Source organism: Dipodomys merriami, unplaced genomic scaffold, assembly GCF_024711535.1.
Source record: "Dipodomys merriami isolate MVZ:Mamm:240054 unplaced genomic scaffold, mDipMer1.0.p SCAF_95, whole genome shotgun sequence".
In the NCBI taxonomy this organism is placed as follows: domain Eukaryota; kingdom Metazoa; phylum Chordata; class Mammalia; order Rodentia; family Heteromyidae; genus Dipodomys; species Dipodomys merriami.
The window spans coordinates 1,428,189-1,444,355 of record NW_027206568.1 but is presented as its reverse complement, the minus strand read 5'-3'; positions in this window follow the sequence as shown (position 1 = coordinate 1,444,355).

The window sequence follows — 16,167 nt, the reverse complement described above, 5'->3', positions numbered from 1 at the left end:
CCCTCAACCTCACCCTCAGCATAAAGCTCACACTAACCCTAAACCTAAACCTAACACACACACTCCCCGTCACTCTAACCCTAATCCTATCCCTAAACGTAACCCTCCCCCTAAGTCTCACCCCAACCCTAACCCTAAAACTAACCCTTACCATAACCCTCAACCTAATCCTCACCCTAACCCTAACTCTAACCCCAAACCTCACCCTCACCCTAACCCTAACTCTAACCCTAAACAAAAACCTAAACCTCACCCTAACACCCTAACACTAAGCCTAAACCTATCCCACTCCTTCAACCTCAGCCTAATCCTAAGCCTAACCCTAAACCTAACCCTGACACTCACCCAATCCCTAACCCTAAACCTCACCCTAAACCTAACCCTCAACCTCAACCTCAGCCTAACCCTAAGCCTATCCCTAACCCTAACCCTCACACTCACCCTTACACTAACCCTAATCCTACTCCTAACCCTAACCCTAACCCTCAACCTCACCCTAACACTAACACTCACCCTCACCCTCACTCTCACCATAACTCTAACCTTAACCCTAACAATAACAGTAATCCTAACCCTAACCCTAACCCTAATGCTAACACTCAACCTCACCCTAACCCCAATCCTAACCATCATGCTAATCCTAACACTAACCATCACCCTCACTGTAACCCTAACCTTCAGCCTAACATTCACCCTCACCCTAACCCTAAACCTAAACCTTACCCTAACACTAACCCTAAACCCTTCAACCTAGCCCTATCCTTAACCCTAATTTTAACCTACTAATCATCCAAACCCTCACCCTAACTCTAAGCCTAACCCTAACGATAACCCTAAGCCCAACCCGCACTGTAACACTAACACTAACCCTAACACTAACACTAACACTAAACCTAAACCTAACCCTAAACCTAAACCCTAATCCTCAGCCTCACCCTCACCCTAACCCAAACCCTAACCCTAACCCTCCTCCTAACTCTAAGCCTAACTCTAACCCTAATCCTAACCTTCACACTCACCCTCACCCTAAACCTTATCCTAAACTTAAGCCTATCCCTAACCCTAACACTCACCCTAACCCTCAATCTAGCCCTCACCCATACACTTATCCTAACCCTAACCCTCACCCTAACCATAAACCTCTCCCTAACACTAACCCTCACCCTAACGCTTACCCTCAACCCAACACTGACCCTAACACTCACACTAAACCTAAACATCACCCTAACCCTAAACCTCACCCTAACACTAAACCTAATCCTCACCCTCACCCTAACCTTTACCCTAACCCTAATTCTCATCCTCACCATAAACCTGACACTAACCCTAACACTAATTCTCAATCTAACCCTCAACCTCACCCTAACACTAACACTAACCCTCACCCTAACCCTTAGCCTCACCCTTATCATAACCCTCAACGTCAGTCTAAACCTCAACTTTACCCTTGCCGTCACCCCCACGATAACCCTCACTCTAACCCTTACCCTCACCATAAACCTAACTCTTCCCTGAAACCTCACCCTCAGCCTAACCATAACTCTAACCCTAACCCTAACACTAACCCTCACCCTAACGCTAACCGTAACCATCACCCTAACCCTAATCCTCACCCCCACCCTCAACCTCAGCCTAACCCTAAGCCTAAGCCTAAGCCTAACCCTAAACCTCACCCTCACCCTCACCCTAACCCTAATCCTAACCCTAACCCTAAACCTAACACTAAACCTCAACCTAACCCTCAACCTAACCTTAACCCTAACACTTACCCTAACCCTAAATCTCGACCTAACACCCCAAATAAGCTAAATCTAACCATAAAACTCACCCTCACACTCACCCTAAACCTAACCCTAACACTAAACCTCACCCTAACACTAACACTCACCCTCATGCTCACTCTCACTATAACTCTAATCCTAACCATAACAATGACAGTAATCCTAACCATAACCCTAACCCTAACCGTAAATCTAACACTTAACCTCACCCTAACCCTAATCCTAACCCTAACCCTCACCCTAAACCTAACCATCACCCTCACTGTAACATTAACCCTCATCCTAACCCTCACCCTAACCCTAAACCTTACCCTAACACTAACCCTAATCCTCACCTTCACCCTAGCCCTCACCCTAAACCTAATCGTAAACCTAATCCTCATCCTAAGTCTCACCCTAACTCTAAGCCTAACCCTAACCCTAACCCTAACCCCAACCATCACTGTAACGCTAAAACTAAACCTAACACTAAAACTAACCCTAAACCTAACAATAATCCTCAGACTCACCCTCACCCTAACCCAAACCCTAACCCTAACCCTCATCCTAACCCTAAGCCTAATGCTATCCGGAATCCTAACCCTCACACTCACCCTCACCATAAACCTAATCCTAAACCTCACCCTATCCCTAACACTAACCCTCACCCTAACCCTCAGCCTAGCCCTAACCCTTACACTTATCCTAACCCTAACCCTCACCCTAACCATAACCCTCACCCTAACCCTAACCCTCACCCTAACACTTACCCTCACCCTAACACTAAACCTAACACTAACCCTCACACTAACGCTAAACATCACCCTAAACCTAAACCTCACCCTAACACTAACCCTAACCCTCAACCTCACCCTAGGCTTCAGAATAACCCTAACCCTCATCCTCACCATAAACCTCACACTAACCCTAACACTAATCCTCAATCTAACCCTCAACCTCACCCTACCGCTAACACTAACCCTCACCCTAACCCTAACCCTCACCCTAACCTTAACCCTCACCCTCAGCCTCACCCTCACCTAACCCTTACCGTCACCCCCAGGCTATACCGCACCCTAACCCTAACCCTCACCCTAATTAAAACTGTATCCCTAAACCTCACCCTCACCCTAACCCTTACTCTAACCCTAACCCTAACACTAAACCTCACTGTAACCCTAACTCTAACCCTCACCATCACTGAAACCGTAACCCTAACCCTAAAACTAACAATAACCCTAAACCTAACCCAAAACCTCACCCTGAACATAACACTCACCCTAACTCTACCCCTCACCCTAACACTTACCCTGACCCTAACACTAACCATCACACTAACCCTAAACCTCACCCTAATCCTAAACCTCACCTTAAACCTAATTCTAACCCACACCCTCACCCTAACCCTAACGCTCATCCTCACCCTAAACCTCACACTAACCCTAACCCTAATCCTCAATCTAACCCACAACCTCACCCTAACGCTAACACTAAACGTCACCCTAACCCTAACCCTCACCCTTACCGTAAACCTCACCCTCAGCCTAACCCTCAGCTTTACCGTTACCATCACCCTCACGCTAACCCGCACCCTAAACCTAAAACTCACCCTAACCAAAACTGTACCCCTAATCCTCACCCTTAACCTAACCCTTACTCTAACCCTAACCCTAATACTAAACCTCACTGTAACCCTAACCCTAACCCTCACCCTCACTGTAACCTTAACCCTAACCCTAAACCTAACAATAACCCTAAACCTAACCCTAACAATCACCCTAAATATAACCCGCGCCCTAAACCTAACCCTCACGCTAACACTTACCCTCACCCTAACACTAACCCTAAACCTAACACTAACCCTCACAATAACCCTAAACCTCACCCTAATCCTAAACCTCACCCTAACCCTATCCCTAACCCTAATCCTCACCCTCATCCTAGCCCTCACCCTAACCCTAAATCTAACCCTCACCCTCAACCTAATCCTAACCCTCATCCTCACCTTAAACCTCACACTAACCCTAACTTTAATCCTCAATCTAACCCTCACCCTAATCCTAAACCTAACCCTTACCCTAACCCTAAACCTAACCCTAACACTCACCCTTATCTTAAACATCACCGTCAGCCTAAACCTCAACATTACCCTTACCATCACCCTCACCCTAACCCTCACCCTAACCCTAAACCTCATCCTAACCCTCACCCAAACCGTAAACCTAACCATCACCCTAACCCTAACCCTCACCCTCACCCTAGCCCTCACCCTAACCCTAATCCTAATCCTAACCCTCAAACTAACCTCACCCTAACCCTAACCCTAACCCTAATCCTCACCCCACCCTCACCCTCAGCCTTAACCTAATCCTAAGCCTCACTCTAACCCTAAACCTCACACTCACCTTCACCCTTACCCTAATCCTAACCCTAACCCTAACCCTAAACCTCATCCTAACCCTCAACCTAACCTTAACCCTAACACTTAACCTAACCCTAACCCTCTACCTAACCTTCCAACTAAACCTAAATCTAACCATTAACCTCACCCTCACCCTAACCCTAATCCTAACCCTAAACCTAAACCTCACCCTCACCCTAGCCCTCACCCTAAACCTAATCCTAACCCTACCCCTCATCCTAACCCTCAACCTAATCCTAAACCTCACCCTAAATCTAAGCCTAACCCTAATCCTCATCCTCACACTAGCCCTCACCCTAACCCTAATTCTAACCCTCCACCTCACCCTAACCCTAACCCTCATCCTCACCCTAAACCTCACACTAACCCTCACCCTAATCCTCAATCTAACCCTCACCCTCACCCTAACCCTAACCCTAACACTTACACTAACCCTATCCCTAACCCTCACCCTTATCTTAAACCTCACCCTCAGCCTAAACCTCCCCTTTACCTTTATCATCCTCACCCTAACACTCACCCTAACCCTAAACTTCATCCTAACCATCACCCTAACCCTAACCCTCACCCTCAACCTCATGCTCAGCATTACCCTAAACCTAAGCCTAACCCTTACACTTACCCTTACCCTCACCCTAGCCCTCACCCTAACCCTAATCCTAAACCTAACACTCATCCTAACACTCACCATAACCCCAACCCTAACCATCACCCTAAACCTAATGTTCACCCCCACCATCAACCACAGCCTAACCCAAAGCCTAAGCTTAACCCTAACCCTCACACTCAACTCACCCTCAGCCTAACCCTAAGCCTACGCCTAAACCTAAACCTAACACACACATTCCCCCCACTCTAACCCTAATCCTATCCCTAACCCTAACCCTAACCCTAACACTTCCCCTAACTCTCACCTTAAACCTAACCCTAAAATTAACCCTTACCATAACACTCAACCTAAACCTCACCCTAACCCTAACTCTAAACTTAAACCTCACCCTCACCCTAACCCTAACTCTAACCCTAACCCAAACCCTAAACCTAACCCTAAACCTAACCCTAAGCCTCAGCCTCAACCTCACCCTAACCCAAACCCTAAGCCTCATCCTAACTCTAAGCCTAACCCTAACCCTAATCCTAATCCTCACACTCACGCTAACCCTAACCCTAATCCTAAACCTAACCCTATCCATAACCCTAACCCTCACCCTAAGCCTCAGCCTAGCCCTCACCCTTAAACTTATCCTAACCCTAAACCTCAACCTAACTCTAAACATGACCCTAAACCTAACCCTAAACCTCACCGGAACCCTCACCCTCACCCTCACACTCATGCTCAGCCTAAGGCTAAGCCTAACCATAACCCTAACCCTCACCCTAACCCTAAATCTAATCCTAACCCTAAACTAAACCTCATCCTAACCCTAATCGTAACCCGCACCCTCACCCACACCGTAACCCTAATCCTAACCCTAACCCTAACAACAACCTTAACCATAACTCTAACCCTCACCCTAAACATAACACTCACCCTAAAGCTAACCCTTACCCTAACACTTACCCTAACCCTAACAATAACCCAAACCCTAACACTAACCCTCACACTAACCCTAACAATCACCCTAACCCTAAACCTCACACTAACCCTGTCCCTAACCCTCACCCAACCCTAGCCCTCACCCTAACCCTAACCCTCATCCTCACCCTAACCCTCACCCTCACCCTCAGCCTAACCCTAACCCTAAACCTCTCCCGAACCCTCACCCTAACCCTAAACCTAAACCTAACACTAACCCTAATCCTAACCCTCACACTCAGCCTCACCCTAACCCTAAATCTACCCCTAAACCTCACCCTCAGCCTAACCCTAACCCTAACCATAAACCTCACCCTAACTCTAACCCTGAACCTCACCCTCACCCTAGCCCTGGCGTTATCCATAACCCTAATCTTAATCCTCCCCCTAACCCTAATCCTAACCCTAACCCTAACCATCACCCTCACCATCAGCCTAAACCTAAGCCTAACCCCAGACCTAACCCTCACAAACACACTGACCCTCACCCTAAACCTAACCCTAATCCTATCCCAAAACCTAACACTAAACCTAACCCTCCCCCTAACTCTCACGCTAACCCTAACCCTAAGCGTCACCCTAAACGTAACTCTAAACCTAAACATCACCCTCACCCTAACACTAACTCTAACCCTAACCCAAACGCTAAACCTCAAACTAACCCTAAACCTAACCCTCACCCTCAGCCTCAACCTAACCCTAAATCTAACCCTAAACCTCACCCTCACCCTAAGCCTAACGCTAACCATTAACCTCACCCTAACTCTAACCCTAAGCCTCACTCTCAACCTAGCGCTTGCCCTAACCCTAATCCTAACCCTAACCCTAATCCTAACCCTCCCCCTAACTCTAACCCTAACCGTAACCATCACTCTCACCCTCAGCCTAAACCTAAGCCTAACTCTAGACCTAACCCTAACAAACACACTGACCCTCACCCTAACCCTCAACCTAATCCTATCCCTAACCCTAACACTAACACTTACCCTCCCCTAACTCTCACCCTAACCCTAACCCTAAGCGTCACCCTAACCCTAAACCTCACCCTCACCCTAACCCTAAATCTAACCCTAACCCAAACCCTAAGCCTCAACATAACCCTAACCCTAACCCTCACCCTCACCCTCACTGTAACCGTAACCCTAAACCTAAACATAACAATAACCCTAAACCCAACCCTAACCCTCACCCTAACCCAAAACCTCACCCTAATACTTACCCTCACCCTAACACTAACCATAAAACTAACACTATCCCTCACACTGATCCTAAACCTAACCCTAACCTTAAACCTCAACCTAACCCTCACCCTCAACCTAAACCTAACACTACCCCTAACCCTAACCCTCACCCTATCCTTCCCCATAACCCTATATCTAAACCTCACCCTCACCCTAACAATAACCCTAACACTAAAACTAACACTACCCCTAAACCTAACCCTAAACCTAAACATAATCCTCAGCCTCAACCTCACCCTAACCCAAACCCTAACCCTAACCCTCATACTAAACCTAACCCACAACCTCACCCTCAGCCTAATCCTAAGCCTAACCCTAACCCTAACCCTCAACCTCAGCCTAATCCTAAGCCTATCCCTAACCCTAACCCTAACCCTCACACTCACCCTAATCCTAAAACTAATCCTACTCCTAACCCTAACCCTAACCCTCACCCTCAACCTAACCCTCACCATAAGCCTAACCCTAACATTAATCCTAACCCTAACCCTCACCATCAGCTTCACCCTAACCCAAACTCTAACACTAAAACTTATCCTAACACTAACCCTAAATCTAACCCTAAAGCTCACCCTCAACCTAACCCTAACCGTAACCCTAACAGTAAACCCCACGTTAACCCTAAACCTAACTCTCACCTGCACCCTCACCCTCACCGTAACTCTAATCCTAATACTAACAATAACACTAATCCTAAACAGAAACATCACCCTAACCCTAAACCTCATCCTCATGCTCGGCCTAAGCCTAAGCCTAAGCCTAAGCCTATGCCTAACCCTCACCCTAACCCTAACCCTATCACAAACCCTAACTCTAACCTTAAACCTCACTGTCACCCTAACCCTAATTCTATCCCTAACCCTAAACCTAAACCTCATCCTAACCCTAACCGTAACCCTCACCCTAACCCTCACCTTAACCTTAACCCTAACCCTAACAATAACCTTAACCATAACCCTAACCCTCAACCTAACCATAACCCTCACCCTGAACCTAAACCTCACCCTAACACTTACCCTAAACCTAATAATAAACCTAACCCTAACACTAACCCTCACACTAACCCTAACCATCACCGTAACCCTAAACCTCACGCTAACCCCATCCCTAACCCTCACCCAACCCTAGCCCTCACCCTAACCCTAACCCTAATCCTCACACTAACCCTAAACCTCATCCTCACTCTCAGACTAACCATAACCCTAAACCTAACCCTCACCCTAACCCTCACCCTAACCCTCATCCTAAACCTAACACTACCCCTAACCCTAACCCTCACCCTCAGCCTCATGCTAACCCTAACTCTAACCCTTAAACTCACCCTCACCCGAACCATAAACCTAACCATAAACCTCACCCTAACTCTAACCCTAAGCCTCACACTCACCCTTGCGTTTGCCGAAACCCTAATCCTAACCCTAACCCTAACCCTAACCATCATCCTCACCCTCAGCCTAAAACTAAGCCTAAATCTAGACCTAACCCTAACAAACACACTGACCCTCACCTTAACACTTAACATAATCCTATCCCTAACCCAAAAACTAACCCTTACCCTCCCCTAACTCTGACCCTAACCCTAACTCTAAGCGTCACCCCAACACTAAAACTCACCCTCACCCTAACCCTAAATCTAACCCTAACCCAAACCCTAAACCTCAACCTAACCCTAACCCTAACCCTCACCCTCACCCTCACCCTAACCGTAACCCTAAACCTAAACCTAAAAATAACCCTAACCCTAACCCTAACCCTCACTCTAACCATAACCGTCACTCCAACCCATAACCTCACCCTAACACTTACCCTCACCCTAACATTAACCCTAACATTAACACTATCCCTCACACTGATCCTAAACCTAACCCTAACCTTAAACCTCAACCTAACCCTCACCCTATCCCTCCACTTAACCCTATATCTAAACCTAACCCTCACCCTAACATTAACCCTAACCCTAACACTAACACTACCCCTAAACCTAACCGAAACCTAACCCTAATCCGCAGCCTCAAACTCACCCTAACCCAAACCCTAACCCTAAACCTCATCCTAACTCTAAGCCTAACCCTAACCCTAATCCTAACCCTCACACTCACCCTAACCCTAAACCTAAACCTAACCATATAACTAACCCTAACCCTCACCCTAATCCTCAACCTAGCCCTCACCCTTAAATTTGCCTAACCCTGAACCTCAACATAACTCTCAACCTAATCCTAACCCTCACCCGGACCCGAACACGAACCCTCATACTCATGCTCGGCCTAAGCCTAAGCCTAAGACTAAGCCTAAGCCTAACCCTAACCCTCACCCTAACCCTAATCCTCACCTTCACTGTAACCCTAACCCTCAAACTAATATTCACCCTAACCCTAACCCTAACCCTAAATCATAATCTAACACTAACCCTAACCCTCAATCTCACCCTAGCCCTCAAACTAACCCTAATCCTAACCCTAATCCTCATCCTTACCCTCACCCTAAACCTAACCATAACCCTCACCCTAACCCTAACTCTAACCCTAACTCTCACCCTAACCCTAACCCTCACGCTCCCCGTAACCCTAACCCTCACCCTCAACCTAACCCTAAGCCTCACACTCACCCTAAACCTAACCCTCACCCCACCCTCACCCTCAATCTAACCCTAAGCCTAAACCAAACCCTAACCATATCGCTCACACTCACCCTAACCCTTAACCTAAACCTAATCCTAACCCTAAGCCTAACCCTCACACTAAACCTAAACCTCACCATAACCCTAAATCTAACACTAACACTAAACCTAACCCTCAAACTCAGCCTCAACCTAACCCTAACTCTAACCCTAAACCTTACTCTCACCCTAACCCTAACACTAAACCTAACCCTAAACCTCACCCTAACCCTAAACCTAAACCTCACCCTCACCCTAATCCTAACCGTAACCCTCATCCTATCCCTTACCCTAACACTATACCTAACCCTCACCATCACCCTCACTCAACCCCTAATCCGAACTCTAAACCTCAACCCAACGCTAACCTTCACCTTCACCATAACATTTGTCCTAACGCTCAACCTAACCCTAAAATTAAACCGAACCATAACTCTCACACATACCCTAACCCTAACCCTCACCCCAAACCTAAACCTAAACCTCACCCTCACCCTAGCCCTCACCCAACCCTAATTCTAACCCTAACCCTCTTCCTAACTGTCCACCTAATTCTTACCCTAACCCTCACCCTAACCATAACCCTAACCCTCAAACTCACACTCAGCCTAACCCTAAGCCTAACCCTAAACCTAACCCTAACACACACACTCACCCTCACACTAACCCTAATCCTAAACCTAACACTAATCCTAAACCTCCCCATAACCCTAACCCTCAAACTAAGCCTAACCCTCATCCTAACCCTCACACTCACCCTAACCCTAACCCTAATCCTACTCCTAACCCTAACCCTTACCCTAAACCTCAACCTAACCCTCACCTTAAGCCTAACCCTAAAATTAATCCTAACCCTATCCCTCACCCTCAGCCTCACCCTAACCCTAACCCTAAACCTAACCGTAAACCCCAGCCTAACCCTAAACCTAACCCTCACATGCACCCTCTCCCTCACCGTAACTCTAACCCTAACACTCATAATAACACTAATCCTAACGAGAACCATCACCCTAACCCTAACCCTCACCCTCATGCTCGGCCAAACCTTAGCCTAAGCCTAACCCTAACGCTAACCCTCACCCTAACCCTAACCCTATCACAAACCCTAACTCTAACCCTAAACCTCACTGTCACCCTAACCCTAATTCTATCCCTAACCCTAAACCTAACCTCATCCTAACCCTAAATGTAACCCTCACCCTCACCCTCACCATAAACCTAACTCTAACACTAACAATAACCTTAACCATAACCCTAATCCTCACCCTAAACATAACCCTCACCCTAAACCTTACCCTCACCCTAACACTTACTCTAACCCTTGAAATAACCCTAACCCTAACACTAACCCTCACACTAACACTAACCATCACCCTAACCATAAACCTCACGCTAACCCAATCCCTAACCCTCACACAACCTTAGCCCTCACCATAACCCTAACCCTCATCCTCACCCTAACCCTCACCCTCACGCTCACCCTCAGCCTAACCCTAACGATAAACCTAACCGTAACCCTCACCCTAATCCTCAGCCCAATCCTAACCTTAAAGCTAACACTAACCCTAACCCTAAACCTCACCCATAGCTTCAACCTAACCTTAACTCTAACCCTAAACCTCACCCTCATCCTAAAGGTAACCCTAACCATATACCTCACCCTAACTCTAACCCTAAACCTCACCCTCACCCTAGCCCTTGCCCTAACACTAATCCTAACACTAACCCTAATTCTAACCCTCCCCCTATCCCTAACCCTAACCCTAACCCTAACCATCACCCCCACCCTCAGCCTAAACCTAAGACTAACACTAGACCTAACCCTAACAAACACACTGACCCTCACCTTAACCCTAACCCTAATCCTATCCCTAACCCTAACACTAACACTTACGCTCCCCCTAACTCTCACCCTAACCCTAACCCGAAGCGTCACCCTAACCCTAACTCTAACCCTAAACCTCACCCTCACCCTAACCCTAACCCAAACCCAAACTCTAAACCTCAACCTAACCCTAACCCAAACCCTCATCATCACCCTCACCGTAACCAAAACCCTAAACCTAAACCTAACAATAACCCTAACCCTAACCCTAACCCACACCCTAACCATAACAGTCACCATAACCCATGACCTCACCCTAACACTTACCCTCAACCTAACACTAACCCTAACACTAACACTAACCCTCAAACTGACCCTAACACTAACACTAAACGTCAACCTACCCCTCACCCTCAACCTAAACCTAACACTACCCCTAACCCTAACCCTCATCCTAACCCTCCCCCTGACCCTATATCTAAACCTCACCCTAACCCTAACCCTAACCCTAACACTAACACTAACACTACCCCTAAACCTAACCCTAATCCTCAGCCTCAACCTCATCCTAACCCAAAACCTAACCCTAAACCTCATTCTAAATCTAAGCCTAACCCTAACCCTAATCCTAAACCTCACACTCACCTTAACCCTAAACCTAAACCTAACCCTATCCCTAACCCTAACCCTCAACCTAACCCTCAGCCTAGCCCTCACCCTTAAACTTATCCTAACCCAAAAACCTCAACCTAACTCTCAACCTAACCCTAACCCGAAACCGAACCCGAACCCATACCCGAACCATCATTCTCGGCCTAAGCCTAACTCTAAGCCTAAACCTAAACCTAACTCTAACACACACACTCACCCTCACCCTAACCCTAATCCTAACCCTACCCTCATCTTAACCCTCCCCATAACCCTAACCCTCACCCTAACCCTAACCCTAACCCTAACACTCACCCTCACCCTAGCCCTCACCCTAACCCTAACCCTAACCCTAAAACTAACACTAACACTACCCCTAAACCTAACCCGAAACCTAACCCTAATCCTCAGCCTCAACCTCACCCTAACCCAAACCCTAACCCTAAACCTCATTCTAAATCTAAGCCTAACCCTAACCCTAAGACTAACCCTCACACTCACCTTTACCCTAATCCTAAACCTAATCCTATCCCTAACCCTAACCCTCAACCTAACCCTCAGCCTAGCCCTCACCCTTAAACTTATCCTAACTCTAAACCTCAACCTAACTCTCAACCTAACCCAAACCCGAACCTGAACCCATACCCGAACCCTCATGCTCGGCCTAAGCCTAACCCTAAGCCTAACCCTAAACCTAACCCTAACACACACACTCACCCTCACCCTAACCCTAATCCAACCTACCCTCATCCTAAAGCTCCCCATAAACCTAACCCTCACCCTAACCCTAACACTCACCCTCACCCTACCCCTCACCTTAACCCTAATTTAACCCTCACCTTCAGCCTAACCCTAACCCACATCCTCACCCTACACCTCACACTATCCCTAAACCTAATCCTCAATCTAACAACCAGCCTGACCCTAACCCTCACCCTTACCTTAACCCTAAACCAAACACTAACCCTCACCCTAACCCTCAACCTCAGCCTAAACCGCACCTTTACACTTACCATCATCCTCACCCTAACCCTCACCCTAACCCTCACCCTCACCCTCACCATAACCCTAACCCTCAACCTAACCCTCACCCTAACCCTAACTCTAACCCTCAACCTTAATCTAACACTAACCCTAAACCTCACCCTCAACCTAGCCCTCACCCTATCCCTAATCTTCATTCTTAACCTCACCCTAACCCTAATCTTAACCCTTACCCTAAACATAATCCTAACCATAACCCTCACCCTAACCCTAAATTTAACCGAACCCTAACTCTCACCGTAAACCTAACCCTAACCCTCACTCTCAACCTCACCCTAAGCCTAACCCTAACCCTAACCCTAACCCTCACACTCACCCTAACACTTATGCTAATCCTAATCATAACCTTAAGCCTAACCCTCACCCTCAACATAACCCTCACACTAACCCTAATTCTGACACTAACCCTAAACTTAACCCTCAATTTCAGCCTCACTCTAACCCTAACTCTAATCGTACAACTCACCCTCACCCTAACCCTAACACTAACCCTAAACCTAAATGGCACCCTAACGCTAACCCTCACCGTAACTCTAACCCTAACACTAACAATAACACTAATTCTAAACAGAACCTTCACCCTCATACTCGGCCTAAGTCTAAGCCTAAGCCTAAGCCTAACCCTAACCCTCACCCTAACCCTAACCTTATCACAAACCCTAACACTAACCCTAAACCTCACTGTCAGCATAACCCTAATTCTTTCCCTAACCCTAAACCTAAACCTCATCCTAACCCTAACCATAACCTTCACCCTCACCCTCAACTTAACCATAACCCTAATCCTAACAATAACCTTAACCATAACCCTAAACCTCACCCTAACCATAACCCTCACCCTAAACCTAACCCTCACCCTAACACTTACACTAACCCTAACAATAACCCTAACCCTAACCCTCACCCTCAACCTAACCCTCACCTTAAGCCTAACCCTAACATTAATTCTAAACCTAACCCTCACCCTAATCCTCACCCTAAACCTAACTCTAACACTAAACCTCAACCTAACACTACCCTAAATCTAAACTTAAACCTCACCCTCAACCTAACCCTAACCCTAACCCTAACCGTAAACCCGAGCCTAACCCTAACCCTAATCCTCACCTGCACCCTCACCCTCACCGTAACTCTAACCCTAACACTAACAGTAACACTAATCCTAAACAGAACCATCACCGTAACCCTAACCATCAACCTCATGCTCGGCCTAAGCCTAAGCCTAAGCCTAACCCTAACACTCACCCTTACCCTAACCCTATCACAAAATCTAACTCTAACCCTAAACCTCACTGTCACCCTAACCCTAATTCTATGCCTAACCCTAAACCTAAACATCATCCTAACCCTAACCGTAACCCTCACCCTCACCCTCACCTTAACCGTAACCCTAACCCTAACAATAACCTTAACCATAACCCTAACCCTTACCCTAACCATAACCCTCACCCTAAACCTAACCCTCGCCCTAAAACTTACCCTAACCCTAACAATAAATCTAACCCTAACACTAAACAACACAGTAACCCTAACCATCACCGTAACCATAAACCTCACGCTAACCCTATCCCTAACCCTCACCCAACCCTAGCTCTCACCCTCACCCTAACCCTCATCCTCACACTAACCCTCACCCTCATCCTCACCCTCAGCCTTACCCTAACCCTAAACCTAACCCTAAACCTCACCCTAACCCTCACCCTAACCCTAAACCTAAACCTAACACTAACCCTAACCCTAAACCTCACCCTGAACCTCACCCTAACCCTAAATCTAACCCTAACACTCACCCTCACTCTAACGCTAATCCTAACCATAAACCTCACCCTAACTCTAACCCTAAGCCTCACCCTCACCCTAGCGCTTGCCAAAACCCTAATCCTAAACATAACCCTAATCCTATCCCTCCCCCTAACCCTTACCCTAACCCTAACCCTAAAACATCACCCTCACCCTCAGCCTAAATCTAAGCCTAAATCTAGACCTAACCCTAACAAACACACTGACCCTCACCTTAACCCTAAACCTAATCCTATCCCTAACCCTAACACTAACCCTTACCCTCCCCCTAACTCTCACCCTAACCCTAACCCTAAGCGTCACCCTAACCCTAAAACTCACCCTCACCCTAACCCTAAATCTAACCCTAACCCAAACCCTAAACCTCAACCTAACCCTTACCCTAACACTCACCCTCACCCTCACCCTAACCGTAACCCTAAACCTAAACCTAACCCTAACCCTAACCCTAACCCTAAACATCACCCTAACCCATAACCTCACCCGAACACTTACCCTCACCCTAACACTAACCCTAACACTAACACTATCCCTCAAACTGACCCTAACCCTAACACTACCCTTAAACCTCAACCTAACCCTCACCCTCACCCTAAACCTAACACTACCCCTAAACCTAACCCTCACCCTATCCCTCCCACTAACCCTATATCTAATCCTCACCTTCACCCTAACCCTAACCCTAACCCTAACACTAACACTACCCCTAAACCTAACCCGAAACCTAACCCTAATCCAAAGCCTCAACCTCACCCTAAACCAAATCCTAACCCTAAACTTCATCCTAAATCTAAGCCTAACCCTAATCCTAATCCTAACCCTCACACTCACCCTAACCCTAATCCTAAACCTAACCCTATCCCTAACCCTAACCCTCACCCTAACCCTCAGCCTAGCCCTCACCCTTAAACTTATTCTAACCCTAAACCTCAACCTAACTCTCAACCTAACAATAACCGTCACCCGGACCTGAACCCTCACCCTCACCCTCATGCTCGGCCTAAGTCTAAGCCAAAGCCTAAGCCTAAACCTAAACCTAAACCTCACCCTAAACCTAATCCTCACCTTCACTAAGACCCTAACCCTCAACCTAATGCTCACCCTAACCCTAACCCTAAACCTTAATCTAACTGTAACACTAACCCTCAACCTCACCCTAGCCCTCACCCTAAACCTAATCCTAACCCTAATC